The 18,279-nt window shown below is 47.9% G+C and overlaps 1 protein-coding gene across 18 annotated transcripts in view; it reads right to left on the reverse strand.

Annotated features, from left to right (window-relative positions):
* Tmem229b (transmembrane protein 229B) overlaps positions 1-18,279 on the reverse strand; it is a 61,485-nt gene that overhangs the window by 14,208 nt on the left and 28,998 nt on the right. For 12 of the 18 annotated variants that reach the window (XM_076550931.1, XM_042260841.2, XM_076550927.1 and 9 more), the window contains exon 2: positions 2,227-2,407. The gene's annotated coding sequence lies outside the window, so the exon portion shown is untranslated. Of the gene's footprint in view, positions 1-2,226; positions 2,408-3,384; positions 3,555-3,953; positions 4,131-6,412; positions 7,203-12,063; positions 12,468-15,125; positions 15,148-18,279 lie in introns of those variants that run through there. The other 6 variants (XM_076550929.1, XM_076550922.1, XM_076550924.1 and 3 more) reach the window with 6 other exon arrangements.

Below are 18,279 nucleotides of genomic sequence, written 5' to 3' on the forward strand. Positions count from 1 at the left end.
CCCAATGCCTGGCAATGATGCCTAATAATTTCTGGAGTAGATGAATGAATAGATGGATGGGTGGGTGGATTGATGGGTAAATGGAAAGCTAGGCTCAAGCAGACCCAAGGCCTTAAACACGGTAAGAATGGGTATATAGAGCTTGCTATCTCAGCCTTTCTCCTCTCCTTTACTTGGGAAGTACAGTCTTTTAAGATATTTTAGTTCTAAAATTTAAAAATATCTTATTTTGTTCAATTACTAAAGTAACATGTGCTCACTGCTAAAATTTAAATATTACAGGAAGAAATGACTTAGTGACCAACCCCCCCCCCATTCCACTTCTTAGAGAAAGTCACTATTAATGGTGCCTTCTGCAGGCACCCTGATTAAACTGTTGTAGAAGAAGCCAACCCAGGCTCCACAGAAAGGAAGAGCACTCATAACGAAACCGAAGCCACAGAGCTGGTGTCTGTCCCCTTTGCAGTCCCCCAGGTGCACTTTGTAAGTCACTGTAATGTACAGTCTGCCCCCTGCCATTTTCACGTAGCTCAGAACCGTCTTTGCCAAGTTCTACAGCCTATGTGCTCATCCTTACAATAGCTATATAATATCCCACACCAAGTGGAAAACTATAATTTCCTTCACTAATATGTTCAACAAAGGTAATAATTGTTTCCATTTCCCCTATTACAGAGAATACCACGGAAATACCTTTCATGCCTGTAACAAAAGAAATTTAGTCATTGTCTTCTTTGAGACTATTTCATAGTAAAAGATCCATCCATCCCTCCCTTCCTTCCTTTCTTTCTTCCACCATTTTTCTTTATTTGAAACAGAGTCTCCAAGGCTGGCCTCAAACTACTGATCCTCTTGCCCCTCAGCTAAAGACATGTGCCCCCACACACACACACATTCAGATACCTTTCTTGTTCTCTTTTTTTTTTCTTTCTTCCTGCCTTTTCTCTGCTTCCCCAACCCAGAAAGGGTCTTGCTATATAGACTAGACTGGCCTCTATCCAGATATCTGCCTGTCTCTGCCCTCCAAGTGGGGGTTTACAAGGAAATGTTCCCACACTTGGCATGAAAGATCTCTTCATGAGTAATTCCAGATGTGGAACTATTGGATCAAAGGTGTGACAGTCTTCAAACTAATGGTGTAGATTACTATGGCAACCTGTGCCATGTGATGAGTAGGTCTCACATCTGGGTCACTACATCCCCACGGTGACCTCCATGAACATCTTCCTTCTCCCAGGCCTCCTCAAGTCCAGGTTCACTCATCCTATTCTGGCTGCAAATTAACTCAAGAACACCCCCTTCAACAACCTGTTAGTAGCACACTGACTTTGCAAGCATAAACAGACTGGTAAACAGGTTCTAACCCTCAGCTAGGGAAGTTGAGATCTATCTACAGCTGAGAAATAATCCAATTGCCCTGTTCCCCCTCCCTGCATACTCCAGTATGGAATCAACTCTAGGCTCCAAGAGACCAGCCCATGACCTCTTAGAGGCTGTCCAATCCAGATGGTCTCAAGACAGCAGTAGTGTCAATCGCCTGCCCTGTCTCATGGGAACTTCCTTCTTTCTGGTCCCCAATGCCACCACTGGATTGTCTGCTCTGCACTCACAGAATAGCCTTCAGGCCTCTGGGGCTTGGGGATATTCAATTGTCATTCTTTAAACCATCATCAAGGAAAAGCCAGAGGCAGAGACAGGGATGGAGGCCAGATGGAGACAGACAGGTACACTCTGCAGTCAAGCCTATGTAGGGCTTGTCTGAACTAAGGAGCTTCTGATGAAAGCAAGAGGACTTGCCCTGCCGACTCCTGGTCCCTTTCATGGTATCTAAGGTCCTGGAGGCTCTACCCAACTCCGTCAAGGCCAGTACATTAACTGCTCTCAGGGTGAGGGCAGAATTCAGATTCTAGGTAAGGCATAGCCCTCACTGTTTGAATGGAAAGCATCCAGGAGCCTCTTGAGGAAAAAGAATATGAGTGTCTGTTTTTATCTCTGTCAGCCAAGCTGGGTCTGGCTCAGTTTTAGAAGCTATAAGACGGCTCCAACAGTGACATGGCCTGAAACTGCTCAGCGCTCCCCTCCCATTCCAGAATTGTAGCCCTGTGACAAGCCCTTGGACAGGAAGCAGGCTGAGAACTTGAACCCCAAGACCTGTACCCATGCTGATGAGGTGCCAAATGGGGAGGCAGACAGGGCTAGCGATCCCCACGTCTGGGGCACACTCACTTAACACAGCCTTGACCGCAGGGCTGGGAACAGACATCAGGATCGCTGTGCCGCTGTGTCCTGGTTTAACCTTGTCTTGGCAACAGACTGGACCTTGGTGCCATACTCAGCGATGTGGACAAGCATTCACTCCAGAGCTCAGCTAACTCTTGGCTGGTTGGCTGGCAGCTTCCAGGTGTCTCTGGGAATAGAAGAGGAGGCCATCATTAGCTTAATCCACCCCCAGCGCTGAGCCACCAGGGCAACTGAAAGGTAGAGCTAAGACCAAGTACTCAGCAACAGGCCACCAAGGTTCCTTTCCTAGAACCATTCCACCATCCTTGCTGCTCAGGGCAGGTCAACCTAGACATCAGAGGCCGGGCTGGTTCCCTGACGATCATCTAGAAGGGTTAGAACTTAGGGGCATTTTGTGCCACGCGTGAATGGATGCACGTCTTGAAGCCTAAAAGAAGATATCATTTTTTTAGAATCCAGCTCCATTCTCAGCTCCAAAGTATACCTCACCATGCAGTGGAGACATCTCTTTGCAAGGGCAGTCAAGAGCTTCATGACACAGGATATTTGGTTTAGCATTTAGAGAAAGAAGTATACCACACAAGCAGAGAAAAGCAGAAAGTGTACTAAGTACCCCCCAACCCGAGTTGAGCCTGGTGGTACACCCCTTTAATCCTAGCACTCAGAAGACTTGGGCAGAAGAAATTTCCCGAGTTCAGTGTCAGCTGGGGCTACATAGTCAGTCCAGGTCCAAGAAACAAACATATCAGCAAAAAGCCCCAAACCTTACCTGTAATCCACTACTCTAATATTCTTCTAATCATATTAATAACCAGACTACTGGTGAGATCCTTTATGGTAAAGCTGAGAACTGGCTATAAGCCGATATGAATCTTACATCATATGGCCGTTTGCCACATACATTCTCTCAGTAATATCCCTGAGACATTTTTTTTTCTTTTTACAATACTGAGGATTGGACCCAGGACTTGACATATGCCGGGCAAGGTCTTGACCGCTGAGTTATATCCCTAGATCTTTAAAAATTGTCTACCTTGAGGAAGAAACACACAACTCTCCTACCTCCCAGATGATAGAATTACAGGCTTGGCTAGCCAGACTAGCAAGACTTGACCATTTACTTCACGAAGACTCCAGAATTACCTCGTTCCAAAATGAAGTTACCAGAGCCGCCTTCCCGCTCCCTTTGATACAGCGCCATCTATGCACGTTCCCAGATGGGACTTGGCCCAGCACATGTGGCCACTTAAAAGCTGACAATAGTGTGGGGGGCGGGCTGAGCACTATCACCCCCACAAATGGGTAGAACACAGAGGTGCCGACTTGTACTGATTCCCTGCCACCTTCTTCCCTCCCAGAGGCTCTGAGTGGAAGCAAATCCTCTCCCATTGTCGCCTGAGCTGACCACTTGTAAGGCAGCAGATGGCTGACAAGAGCAAGTTTGAGGGTCGGGGCTAAAACGTGCCCTGCCAAGACTGCTTTAGGGACACACCTGTCCCTATGTCTGCTCTTTCCCTGGTCCCCCAGGCCTCTGCACAGAGAGAAGTGAAGGTACGTGCTGTGTGTGCGTGCATAGGTTGCTCTGCTCAGCCTTGCCTGTCTCTCCCCAGCTCCCCCATAAACAGGAAGCTCAGCTCTCTCTCACCTGTTCGTCTTCCTCCCCTCTCCTGGCTGCCTGACTGGGAGGGGGCAAAGGTCACCCTGGCACCTACCTATCATCTTGAGGAAAGAGTCCTAACGAGGCAGGTTCCATATCCTCCGCCACTAGCACCCCCATGACATGCGGCCTGGAGAGTTCAATCCCACCCTTGGGCACTTCCCCTTTCCTGGGGCCTAGGCAGGCCACAGCAACAGCACATGTCAAAACAGAAACAGAAACCAAAAACCACATCCTGCTCCTTCAGCCTGGTGCTGCAGCCCTCTGTAGCCAGCAGGAGGTGACTCCACTGTTGCCGGGGGGGGGGGGGGGGGGGGGGGGGGGGCGGCAGAACAGGCCTCTCTGGGAATCCACCTCTGGCTGGATACCTCCTGCTTCTTGGTCTGCTGGCTTTTTCTCAGGGGCGGGTAAGATGCTAGGGTCATAGGAGTCCCACCTTTTCCTGCAAGTGCACAAGCTGTACCCAGATCCCTCTCATACTCCAGCCTCATCCAGGGGACAGAGGCTCTGGGGCTCTTTTGTGGGTCACATAGCCTGAGTCAGAAGCTTGGGCAGTGCATGAATGTGCCAAGTGCCCTCACAGCAGCTAACATGCAGGCAGAGTCAGACCTTCTCAAGCTTTATCAACTCTCGTGAATCTCTTAGGACACCTGCAGAGCAGGGAGGTGGTGGTGGAGACGGCTACTAAGGCATGGGCCATTACAAGATTTGCTTACATCTACATGTCTGACTCAAACCCCAGGCCTCGGGTACCTCACCCCCTGGAAGCCCTGTGCATTGTGCCTTCAAGCTGCTTCCCTCCTGAACCTCATCTTCAAGGCCCATGTCTACTCAGGTCTTGCATACAGTGTGGTCTCCTCAGACTATCCTGTGGCCAGTTACTTTGTACAAGTTTCTTTCCAGTTTCTCCATTAGCATGGCTGAGACGTTCCTAGGAGAGGGAAGGATCAGGGATTACCACTCAGTTTCAAGCCCTCTCTTCTAGTCCTCCTCCGCAGCCTACAGGCTCCTGCTCTTTCTACTGCTGTGAGGCCATCCACAGAGTCATAGATGGGTCATCCTATCATTACGTTCCCATGAGACTTTGATCACGTTTCCACAAAACATGTCATCCCGTTTGAAAATAACCTCACGTGTGTTTATTTCCCCTCCCACAGGATGAATTCCTGGAGACCACAGATCTTCTATTGGACGGCGAGACTAGCAGAATTAGAGAAGGGTTCAGCTAAATTCTCGGGTGATTGAGTCATCCACTTGGTATTAACCAAAGCTAGCAATGCCCGGAGTTTGTCTGTAATATCTAGGGCACCTTCATGCAAAGGGAGCTCTACCATTACGCAGCATCAAGAGGGGTCTACAAGGCTGTCTTTGCAGAGGAGAGGAGCAAAGGGGGTATTCCTCTCCTTCTTCCATGTCCAAGCATCATCACAGACCGGAAGTGGGTGTCATGAGTCTGGACAACACAGGAGATCTGTCTGAAAGCACAAAGGGAGAGTGGGGTTGGGAACCGTGTCCCAGGCGGGCATCCCTGGGGACATTACAGGCTCTGAACTACATAGGCAGAGGTTTAGTAGGTCCAGGTCAGAGGATACAACCGGGTCTGTTGTCTCTACAATGTGCATGGGCAGTCAGTTCTCATGAAGAGGATTCATTTCCCAAAGAGGTTTAACCAGCAGCTGCTGGCAGGAAAGTCCCCTGCATCATTTTCTCTCCTCTGTAACTATTTAGGGTAAGCTGGGCTTGCAGGACTCAGTCTGCTTCTCTGACTGGCATCTAAATCCTCTCACCTCCTCTGTCTCCATGGGCTGGGACCTAAGAAGGGAGCCAGACGGGGGTAGAAAACACCATCCTTTTCATTTGCAGGCCTTTCCTCCCAGAAATTCCCAAATCTCCCAGAAAAAAAAAAGGTAAAGATCAAATATTCAAACTGGGCTTTGCCCATAATGCCAGTGTTCAGGAAGTGGAGGCAGGAGGATCAGGAGTTTGAGGCAAGCTTCAGCTACTTATCAAGTTCTATGTAAGACCTTGTCTAAAAACAAAACAAAACAATGACAATAAGCCCGCTAACAAAAAATCAGATGGTTCACCAAAAACAAAAACAAAAACAAAACTACTTTCACAATCAATATAGAGCACTTCCCTAGCTAGCTGTGGGGGATTCCCTACACACAAACACACACAAACACACACACACACACACACACACACACACACACACACACACACACAGAGAGAGAGAGAGAGAGAGAGAGAGAGAGAGAGAGAGAGAGATTCCTCAGCAGATACCCACTGCTTATCCTAACAGTTTATTTTAACTCTGACATTATACCCTGAGATAATGCCAGATCCCACAAAGTTGAGAGCTCACCCCCATATGGCGGCCTCACCTGAGATGCCAATCACAGGTTTTCACCAACACTTCTGACCACTGACTACAAACCATTATTTCTGGACCTCCTGTTTCCGCCTGATTCATTTGCTAGGATGTCTCACAGAACTCACAGACACACATACCTTGCCCGGGGCAGCCGGATGAAGAACTAAATGGAGCAAAAGGAAGGTTGTGGGGTTGGCATCCCCAGTACCCTCCTAGCACCTGGGGACACAGCACACGTTGATGGGACTGTCATGAGTTTTTATACTCCGAGAGGTGGACGGCTAGGGCTAGAAGGTCCACCCCTCTAATCTCTTCATCACGAGGTGTTTGGGTGATTGGCTCCATCCTAGCTAGGGCTCCACCCTAAGCATTTCATTAGTGAAGACTCATGTGTAACCGAAGCGGCTCATTCAACCGTGTGTGAGCTTATTCTATAGTGAGACCAGCCCTAAACACTATGGATTTGGCAGGTTCCCAAAGCACAGAGTGACCACCCAAAGTTACAAACACAATTGGAGACCAGGTACCCTCAGGAATGGGCAGTCTGTCATCATCCCCTGGGAAGTGATTAGGAGGCACAGACACACTCAGGATGGCCGCTGGCCCCACAATGCACTTGGGGTTGGCCTTCCACTTGGCTCCTTGCTCTGGACTTGGACTCTGGATATCCCTGCCTGCTCCTTGTCTCTCCCATCTTCTCTTGAACGTCAGGACTCCTTGTCCTGGCACCCAGCTGGCCTCTCTCATTCCTCCTCATCTAGTCCGCTCTACCTTAGCCAGAGCCTTCCAATCTCCCTCTCTAAGCAAAACACTGATTGCCCAACTAGTACACCTGGGAGTATGGTCTCTGACACCCACCCCCCACAAGCTCTTTCCTTCGCTTCCCACGATGCTCACTGGCACCTGGTGGCTCCTGCCTGCTGCCTGAAAAGCTGGACAGCTGCTGAGCTTTCTAATTAGCCGCCTGGCTGCCGTCCCAGAGCTAGGCATGTGTTACAGTAAAGCATCTCCTTACCCCCACTTCGTCCATAATCCCCCCCCATGCAGATCCCATCAGGTCACAGTCAAGAAGCCCCATCACATAACCCTGGCAAACCACCTCCTGTCAGCCATAAGAGAAAAAATAGCGACCTTACAACCCCACAGAGTGACCAGGAATTAGTCCGTCCCCACTCCCTGTTCTAGACCAGCCTGGTCTACAAATCGAGCTCCAGGACAGCCAGGGCTGTTACACACAGAAACCCTGTCTCAAAAACAAAAACAAAACAACAAAAACAAAAACACCACAGCTAGACTGGCCTAGCAGTGTGGTGCCATGCCCTGCTTCCATAACTAAGTCACCCCAGAGATTTCTACCCAAGAAGTTCTATTATTCAAGTTCACTGTAGGCCAGGCACTGTATGCAGTGTGAATAAGACAATGCTCTTGCCCCCTCACCCAACAGACAATTCCCACCCCTTGTTACCAAGTATCCAGTGTGTTGTACCATGCCAGTTCAGCCAGGCAAAACCCCTGCCTGCTAAGCAGAGGTCCACCAGCCAGAAATGCCCCTTGTCGGCAGGCACTGGTTCCTTATCAGCCACAATTTAACAACAGGTTTAGTACGTGAAGACAAAATGAAATGCTTTGACTGATGGCCTAAACTTCCATGTGATCAGAAGAATTTAAGTAGCCTTATCAAGCCCCACAATACTATATCTAATCTAATAGTTCTTTTTAATGAAAAACTTCTGGCTACTTCCTACACACACACACACACACACACACACACACACACACACACACACACACACACACCAAGACAGGGTTTCTCTGTGTAGTCTGGGCTGTACTCAGACTTGCTTTGTATACCAGGCTAACCTCAAACTCATTGAGACCTACCTGCCTCTGCCTCCCAAGTGCTGGAATTAAAGGTGTGAGCCACCACCACCTGGCTGTTGAATGTTCCTTTTTATCCAAGTTAATATGAGCTTTCTGTCACTGTCAATCAAGAAAATCCTCAGACAGGCATGAGGATCACACATCCATGTGTCCACCTATTCAATCAAGAAAATCCTCATACAGGCATGAGGATCACACATCCATGTGTCCACCTATACAATCAAGAAAATCCTCAGACAGGCATGAGAATCACACATCCACATGTCCACCTACACTGCTCCAACAGCGGTGGCCCTGCTCCTTGGGACAGAAAGGGAAACATGGAGAATGGGAGAGAGGTCAGACCTCAAACATGGCGAGTCAGTTTGAATAGAACAGCCATCACTTCAGACATTCCAAATCTCCCTTCTGGTCATCGTCTAGACTTCAGTTGGTAGAGGGGAAAATTTAGCTTCCCTTTGCCAGCAACCTAACAAACCTTGACCATCCCCTGGAAACAGCACTCATGGGGACCAGAGATGAGGCATAAGCCAAGAACAGGTAATGCACAAATTCATTTTTTTCTGAAAATTCCAAAAATATACTGTCTGATTGGATAGTCACTGCACACAGGAGATTATTTAAGTGTTAATAAGTAAAAGTGAATGAAATTGAAAAATTAATCTCTCAGATGAACTAGGTACAGTGCAAGTATTCAAAGCTATATGTGGCCCTTGTCTGCCATATTGGACAGCAGATATGGAATATTTCAGATGTCACTGGAAATATCACTGGATAGCACTACTCTAGATCTGCTAACATTGAGTTCCATTCCCTTGGTTCCGGGATTCTTGACCTACTGAACAGATATCTGCATTCTCTCACCAAATCAGAAACAGGTCTAGGTAGCCAAAGCTACCATTTGAAATGAAGGGAAGGTTAACCTTTCATAAAAGTCACCATCTACTGTCTGGAGAGAGACTTCTTTTTGTCTGTTTTTTTTTATTTTTTTTGACAGTTTTTTCCCTGTGTAGTCTTGGCTGTCCTGGAACTCACTCTGTAGGCTGGCCTTGAACTCACAGAGGTCCACCTGCCTCTGCCTCCTGAGTGCTGGACTAAAGGTATGCACTACCACTGCCCAGCTCTGAAGAGTGATTTCTCTTCAAGAGACCAGAAGACAGTCATGGCTATTGATGAATGAGGCCAGGCCTTGGGTCTCTGCCTATAGCTCAGACTACAGGTACTCTCTTGAGTGTTAAAAACCATTTATTGCTGCTCTTCCATGCCAGACAGTGTCCAACAGACCATCTCATCTGACTCTACACAAGTCTATGAGACATGCATAGACCACAATTGATTTGAGAGGATGAAGCTCAAAGAGGTTAAAAGATTTGCTTAAGTCTACAGCTAAAACCTTGGAGGGCAGAAGTCTCTACTGGTACCTACCCCACACTCACACACATACACATCACTCATGGAAGAGCGAGATCTAAGGGGAAGGCCTAGGAGGACTTGGTTTGCCTATAGCAATGTGCCATTTATAATTGACAACAGTTCCTCATGGAAGACAAATCTTGTATGAGCTACTGGAGATCACCTATAGGACCAGAAGAGCCGCCTCCCAAAGATCTGCCAAGAAGGCTTGAAAGGCACCATACCATAACCACAGGAAGGCCGCAGCATGGAAGATAAATCTGTGATGGTGATAGCGGTCAGAAGACAGGGCATATGACATTTCTCCAGGTTAAAGAGGAAAAGGCTGTGATGCAAATTTATTTTAGGCAGCTCCCTGGCCCACAGGTCCCTTATCTTTACTTTCCCAAGTTCTAGACAGCACTGGCATAGAGTATCCATCTGTCAACCTGGAGGGAAGGCAGGTGTGTGTCCTCCAAGAAGGAGGAACTTGGGCCAAAAGCAGCCTGAAGGGCAGGTATTCTGGGGTGACGGGCAGGGACAGAAGACTGATGGTTCCTCTGTGGAACCTTGAATGCTTTCCACCTGATTCCATCTGGCCCATGTCCTTTAAGTGACGGCACGCAGGAAAGGTCGTCAGACACGTGGCGAAGCAGACACCAGCCACCTCCGGCACCTTCATCAAGAGCCATGAGCTCAGCAATCCCGGCCCCTCCCTCGGCCTCTTGCTGGACAGCTCCATCTACTGAGCAAGCGCCCAGCCTTGCAACATGTTCAAATTATGGCTCCAAACAGCAGTTAGGCAAGAGTAATTAAAGGCAATGTTATCTCAGTCAGCCTCTCATTAGCCACATAATTAGACTGCTGAAAATAATTAACATTCCTTTTGACAAAGGAAACAGAGGACCTATTACATTCATTAAGGCAGCCTCAAGCCAGCCCGAGGAGGCTGAAAAATAGAACTCATCACCTCGTCCTGCCCATGGCACAGCAGCATTGGGTGACTCAGACCGAGTGGCAAGTCCTGCCCTGGGCCAGGCTGCTGGGTGAGTGGATGTTTGTGACACTGTATACCTCCGTGTGTCTGTTACAGATGATAACAACGCACATGCGCACAGGGAGAAAGCAACCGGGGGAGGGCTGGAGGCCAAGGGTATGCATCTACCCCCTCATGGCCCTGGGCACGACAGAAAAGACATTTTTTAAGGAACAGTTAAGCCAGTAAAGCACCAGAAAACAAGAAGGAATCACAAGGACTTCCCGAAAACAGAAGGCAGGCGAGAATACGTTGAGGAGAACCGCCCCCTCCCAGTAAAACAATGAAATAACAATAACGATAGCTGACATTCAAAAGCTCATGTGAGGGCATCGTTCCAAGCATTTGCCGTGTATTATCTCACTCGGCGCTTACAAAAATCCTGTGAGTTAGAGACGATTATTGTCTCTCCTATATACAAAGAGACCCAGAGTCTCTAGAGGAAACTTCCTCCAGATGTTAGGGCTATGATGGTACCACACGTGAGCGTGGCTACAGATTCTCTGCTCCGCTAGAGGGGCACTTTCCAGGGTCCATATTTAAAGTGAGCACATGTGGGACACTTGAGTGGGGGAGCAGAGATGGACACTGGGGTAGAGAGGCCAGGAGACATCTAGACCCTGACGCTACCTAGCAGGCCTATCCTATCCTCCTGGAAATAACACGGCACAGTGGTGGCTGGCACCAGTGCTCAGAACTGATGCTCCCAGAGAAGCGACCAGAAAACCTGAAAGAAATGGACACACAGTATTCACGCAAAAATGAGCCAGCGAAGACAACAGGATGAAATGATTGAAAATATGATAGATAAGAGTCGGTTCTCGCCGGGCGGTGGTGGCGCACGCCTTTAATCCCAGCACTCGGGAGGCAGAGCCAGGTGGATCTCTGTGAGTTCGAGGCCAGCCTGGGCTACCAAGTGAGTTCCAGGAAAGGCGCAAAGCTATACAGAGAAACCCTGTCTCAAAAAAACCAAAAAAAAAAAAAAAAAAAAGAGTCGGTTCTCTTCTCCACCATGTGCTCCTAGGGATTGAACTCAGGTCATCAAGGCTTGGTAGCAAGTGCCTCTACCCACAGAGCCATTTAGCTGGCCCCAGAAGCTACTTTTTAGAATAGCTAGCATGATACAAGTACTTAATAGGATTTTGCTGAACAAATCGAAAGCTTTAGGTCCTGTCTTACCATAACTGGCTGTCCCTTCAACATATATTCTAGCCTCTCGGGTCTCTGCTCAGAATTCCCACCCCTCACTCCATCTGGAATGTCCCTGTCTCTTGTCCATTTTCACCTACTTGTCCTTCCCTGCACACTCAAAGATTACTATCTCAAACAAAAAGAAAAAAAAAATCACTCTCTGCGGAAAGAGTCCACCACAGTCCAGCCCCTAAACTCCTAAAGTCTCCTAATTCTCCGGGGTCCCAGGACAGCGCTGGTTGAACTGTGTGGTGAGCTCACAATATTGACAATTCCCAGGCCTCTTACCTTTCAGTAGGCTCAAGTCTTTGTCTTGGTAGGCGGCAGAGAGCTAAAGAGAGGCCTCTGGGGCTCCTTTAATATCCCACTGTGTGCAATAAAGCTGAGTAACATCTGCGTGAGGGACAAATCAGCTTCTACTGATGGGAGAAGGATGAGGAAAATGGGTGTGGAGAAGCCGTGACTCAGTGGGTCCAGGCTCAGCACAGTCAGGCTCTTTTTGAACTCTGACCCATTGGGCTAATCAGAGATACCTGTGCCCCAGTGGGCTAATCAGAAAGACCCATAGACACATGCTGGCTGGTCGGGGATCCAAGGGGAACAGATGTGAGAACAAACCAGGGGGAAGGAAGAACAAGAGACAGCCTCTCCAGACACAAGAACTCCACCCTGGGATGCCAATCATCTGCCAAAGTGTCCCTGGAGAGCGGTTCTCCCCTCCCCTCCCCTCCCCTTGCTTCTCCCTCATTCTCTTCCTTCCTCTTCCTAGGATCAGGTGGTCTGCATTCTAAAGCCTGAAGACGGGGTTAAACTCTTGGGGCTATCCCTATGTGTAATCAATGGATATTTTGACACCTGTTTGGTTCATCCACCCCTAAAAGTGAGTCAGGCTACTGGTTAAAATCAGAGCTTTTGACGTTTCAAAAACTTGCTAGTCTCATTCACACTTGCCTCTAGGCCGTGTTTCTCCCTTTGGAGGTCTCACTTGGGCTTTCTAGAGTGATGCTCCATTTCCAACACCCTCTACCATCCCCTCCACCGAATTCTTAAATAACCCGCCCGCCCACTGCAGGTACCATCCCCTCCTCAGGTTCACTGCCTAGCTCTGTGTGGGCCACTTTAAATAACACACGGCCAGGTGGTGGAGTCTTTTACAGGGGTTCATGGGAGTGCAGCAGGAGATGGAGCAAACTGCCCATTGCACAGATGCATTTACTTAGCGATGCAGAAATCCTTAGGTGCATCTCAAATGTGCAGACCGCTGGATGATGAACAGGCTGAGCAGGAATGCTGGGGGCACAACAGGGAAGCTGGCCGTTTGTGTTTTTGTTTGTGTATGTTACGAGTGCTGTGTCTGCACAGATGCCTGCGTGCCGGAAGAGGACATCATATCCCATTATAGATGGTTGTGAACCACCACGTGGTTGCTGGGAATTGAACTCAGGACCTCTGGGAGAGCAGCCAGTGCTCTTAACTACTGAGCCATCTCTCCAGTTTTAAAAAACTGGCCGTTTTTTAAAAAAAAATTTAGAGGGCTGAGGGTGTGTGGTGGCCCACAGAGGCTGTCTAGTGAGACCTGACTCGGGGTCAGAGAATCGGAGCTTGCTTTACCCAGCAGGGCTGCATAATAGGATGATTTGGTCAGGGGCATGTTCACCAGGGTCTACATTTGGCTGTACGGTGTGCTTTGATCTTGCAAGGGGGAGGTCTTTTGCCTCTCCCCTTAGGATATTATAAAAAGTCCTTTTGAATAAAGCTCTGGGCGACTGGGTATTGACTCAGGGCCCTCCCAAAGCTATCCTGTGTCTCTTTCTATCTTTCTACCTAATATTTCCTCAGTCCTCTCCCCTCTACCCAAGAACCTTCGAAAGGTGGTAACAGGTCAGAGCTGAACTTCCACAGATTCCCACGAGGGTGCAATATATCAAATCCCAGAAAACCAAAAACGTGTTCCCTTATTACAGTGCTTTTCACTGTAATAACGGGATCTTTTAAGTTCATCTTATTATCCATGCATTCATCGGTATGTTCACTAAACAACTGCTCAGTACCTATTTGTTCCACCAGGTATGTATATGCAAAGACCATGGACTCAGAGGTTCTAGCCCAGGCCAAATGTCTTGACACTTTATCAGGAACACTCATACATGCTTAAGACACCGGAGAAAATTATTTAATGAATGGGATTGGGGGTGGGCTCAGTGGCAGAACATCTGTCCAGTGTGTTTGACGCCCAATTTTCATCTCCAGCATAACAAGAGACCAGATATCCATTCTGAAGACCTCCAAAAATCTTAATCCAGCCAAGTAGTGAAATTAGGAATTGTGATCCCAAATGCTAATGAGGACTGAGCAACCAACACGCTTGTTAAGACTATTAAGAACCCCAACCCATGTTAGTGCAGAGCCATAATGAAAGATGACGGACAGGACTTAGGAGTGATTAGCTAGGAGGAGTTGAAGATGGCACCCCGACTTCTGCCCCTGGGGATCCAGGGAGAGGCGCAGCTCTGGGGACCCACAGTAGCTGTGTTTCAGATGCTCTTTGTGTTGGAGATGCCAATAGGGGAGCCAGCTCGAGGCTGGGCACGGCCTTGGGACCTGAACAGGATGGAGCACAGCAGAGGAGGAGCATACTGGGGAGGAGGGGGACATCTGAGGCTAGCAGAGGATGAGGCCCTGGGAAGGAGCCAGAGGAAGACACAGGAAAGCAGGAGCATACTCAAGAAAAGGACACTGGGACCCCGGGGAGGTGGAGGCCGGAGACTGCCAGAGGCCGCGGCCAGCTGCAGAGGGAAGTTGTCTAGGGGATGACAACAAACTTAGCAAAGACTGGTGACTGTTTAGAAAGGGATGGATGCAAAAATGGCTGCTGGACCGGCCCAGGGATGTGCTGAGGACTTATGGAAATCAGCTCATGAAGGAAAGGCTGCTCAGGTAGACAAGAGAAGGCGCCCCCCTTCTTCCTTCTCTCCCCTCCCTTCCTCTGTCCCCATCTCCCCTCCCCTTTCTCCTCCCTTCCTTTTCTCCCCTTCCCCTCCCTTTGAAGATAAGAGAAGTCCAGGGTGTTTTAGTATTAGAAAGAAATCACAGTGAGGGAGGGTTCATGAATGGGGTCTGCCTTGTGGGGCTCACACAGATGTCCTGGACTGGCCTGAGCATCTATAAAGAAAGCATAGCAAGCTTTAATCCCAGAGTAGGCAGGACACACATGTCACTTTATTTTTTATCTTAATTCATTATTATTAATATTGTTGTTGTTGTTAGTAGTAGTAATAGTAGTAGTGGTAGTAGCAGCAGTAGTACTGGAGATGAACCTAGGCCTTCTCACAGGCTAAGCAGGTACTTACCACTCTGTCTTTGGCACATGCATAGTGCTTAAATCTTCCTGACGGAGAAGACACCCAGACCTATAGAATTAAGTGTAACCTATGTAAGGTCATACAAATACTGTGATACTGTATGCTAAACCTAGAACCCAAGCAGCCACTACCTGGTCCTTGGCTCTTCCTCCCCAGGAAGGAGGGTTAGAGGACATGGATCAACACCACAGTAGGTGCTACAGGTTCTGAGAAGTGGGAACCCGTTTGCCAAGATTCTGCAATTCCTACGCGACTTTAGAGTGTTCTAAGGAAGAGAACACTCTAAATTATTATTATAATTATATTTGTTTTGAGGTGTTGGGAATTGAACCCAGGGCTGCCTTATGCTAGGCAAGCAAAAGCCCTTGAGACAGATTCCCAGTCCCTTTTGCATGGGTTTTTGTTCTTTTATTTTGGTTTGGCTGACACAGAGTCTCAGAATGTATCCCAGGCTGGCCTCCAATAAAAACCCTCTTGCTAACAGCCTATTAAGTGCTGGGACCACTGGTGCATGCCACCACAGCCAACCATAGTGTGGCTTTGCTGAATGCTGCATTGGCCAGGAATGCCACTAACATGTAAATTGAAAGGATGTCCTACTTTATATTCTTTGGAACACTACCAAGAAATGTTCATCATCTTGGAGAATGACATCAGTCCGCAGTAGCACCTTTCCGGGTATGCTGAGTCACCCACAACACACACCTGTATCTCATGTCTGATCGTCCCATTATCAGTGGCTACTTGTAAAGATTTCAGCCTCTGACTTCCAGGTGATTATGTCAAAGCAATTGCACACTAAATATAATGATATTACAGGACAATTCATTTCTTCCTTTATTATCTCTTTAAGATTAGAGTTGACTTTTTATACTGACTTTAAAAACTTAATGTAGAGGCAGGACTTACAGTTGCACCTGCCTGTAATCTCGGCACTTGGGATGCAGGAAAAAAGCTAGAGATGTGAGAGAGTTTGAGGTCAGCCTGGGCAACAGTTCGAGGCTAGCCTGAGCTGATCAAGACTATCTCTTAAAAACAAAACAAAACCCCCAAAGGCCTGGTGTGGTGGCTCATGCCTGTAATCCTAGATACTTGGGAGACTGAGGCAGGAAGGATACAAGTTTAAGACTTTCCTGGGCTACAAAGTGCATTTAAGGCAAGCCTGGGCAACTCAGTGAGACCCTGCTTTAAAAGAAATATACAAAAGGTCTTGGGCTATGACTCAGTGGTAAAGTACTGGGACAAGCTCCAGTACCCCCTCCCCCACGTGGGGAGGGAGGGAGAGAGAGAGAGAGAGAGAGAGAGAGAGAGAACCAATAATAATGAACAAGGGCTGGGGCTGTAAGTCAGTGGTTACACCAGCTTTTCATGTATAGCCCTGAGTTTGATCTCACTGAGAAAATAGACAAAAGTTTATGTATATATAGGTAGGTGTCAGTGTCTGTGAATTTTTTTATTTAAGATTTTTTTTATTCATTTTACATACCAACCACAGATTCCCCCTCTCATCCCTCCTCCCAGTCCCCCCAGCCTCCCCCCACACCTCCCAGTGTCTGTGAATTTTATTCAGATTATGTGAAGTTTATTGAGAGTAATTCAGAGGCACTACAAATTAGCTGACTAAAAGGGTGTATCATTGTAGGCTGTGTCTTTAAAAGTAAAGGGAACTGAAATGCCAGGGGTACAAGAAGGTGGACAGCATTAGGGTCGATTCAAGCGATTCAACTGCCCCTCAGAGGAAAGATGCTGCTCTTTCCCTGATACAGCCTGGAGCTCCCAAATGATCAATATATGGATGATATGGCCAGTCTTCCATTGAGCACCTTTGGGAAATGTCATTTATCTAACTAATTCAAGTTACACTGCATCTCAGCGTTTTCCAGCTCAGTGTAACAATAGAAATCTCACAAGTGCTCTGGAGAGGGCAGGGAGATGACAGATGTTCAGTATCCGGAGGCAGAGATGTGCTTAGAGGAAGTCCAAGAAACAGGTGCCAAGCTGAGTCTGTGGATATCTTCATGTCTTAATGGACAAGAAGATGAGTACACGGTATGCAAAAGGGTGCTTAGGGATATTTATGGAAAATGCCATATCGTAAGGAATTGTGGACAGGAATAGGGACAGAGAAGGAGGCAGCCCAGAGAGCTCCCGATGGGTTAAAATGGCAGAGCTAGAAATGCTTACAGCTCAGCCTCTAGAGAGGGGCAGATCAATTAATAGTCAGGGGACGTGGCCAGACCTTCCACAGGCCTAGCCATCAGGTCTCAACAGGGACAAGTCCAAGGGTATGTGCCCTGTGAGTGAGAGAGGATAGACTCTCATAACCCGAGGGATATGTGGGGGCCACGTGGAAAGGAGAGGAAAGGGCCTGCCTTATGGAAGGTCTGAAGCAGGGCTTATGGCCGGTCAATGTGCAACTCTGCATCCTAATTCCTCCCAGTTTCCTAGCAGAAAGAAGACAGACAAGAGGCGGAGGAGAAAGGGGACACAATGATATCTTACATTCTATCATTTTTGCAAGTCTGTGTTGTTTTTGCGTTTCCCATGAGCATTTGAATCTCCTTTTTAATTTTCAGATGTGTGATCAAGCAGGAGAGGTAGCTTATGCTTGTAGTTCCCAGTACTTGGGAGGATGAGGAAGGCAATCACAGCACCATGGGTTTTAGGCCAGCCTAGACTACCCAGTGAGACCTTATCTCAAACAGCTAATCTAAGTAAATGAATAACAAAATGCCCAGTCAACACAACTGTAGTGATCAATAAGCAAACTGATGATCAATAAGAAGTTGCATCACTTCTCAGATGGAATAGGAGAAATGAGGTCTTGGGGCTCCAAAGAAACACCCAAGTACAGGAGATGCTTCCAGAAAACATCAAGCCTGTTCATGTGAGCTAATATGCCAAGCAGGGAACAGGGCATAGCCTCTAGCAGGTGTGCCCCAGTTCATCTTGGAGCCACAGCCTTAGAGGCCCTAGAGTCGTTCAGGGACCAACCTGTAGGTCAGGACCAGGAAGGCAATGGCAGCTAAGCGCTGTAGTGCTCGGTGGTAATCACAACATTCGGGAGGTTGAGGCAGGAAGGTTTCAAGTTCAAGGCCAGCTGGAGCTACATAGCAAACCTCAGCTCAAAAATGAATACCAC

This window comes from Peromyscus maniculatus, chromosome 14 (genome assembly GCF_049852395.1).
Source record: "Peromyscus maniculatus bairdii isolate BWxNUB_F1_BW_parent chromosome 14, HU_Pman_BW_mat_3.1, whole genome shotgun sequence".
Taxonomy (NCBI): domain Eukaryota; kingdom Metazoa; phylum Chordata; class Mammalia; order Rodentia; family Cricetidae; genus Peromyscus; species Peromyscus maniculatus.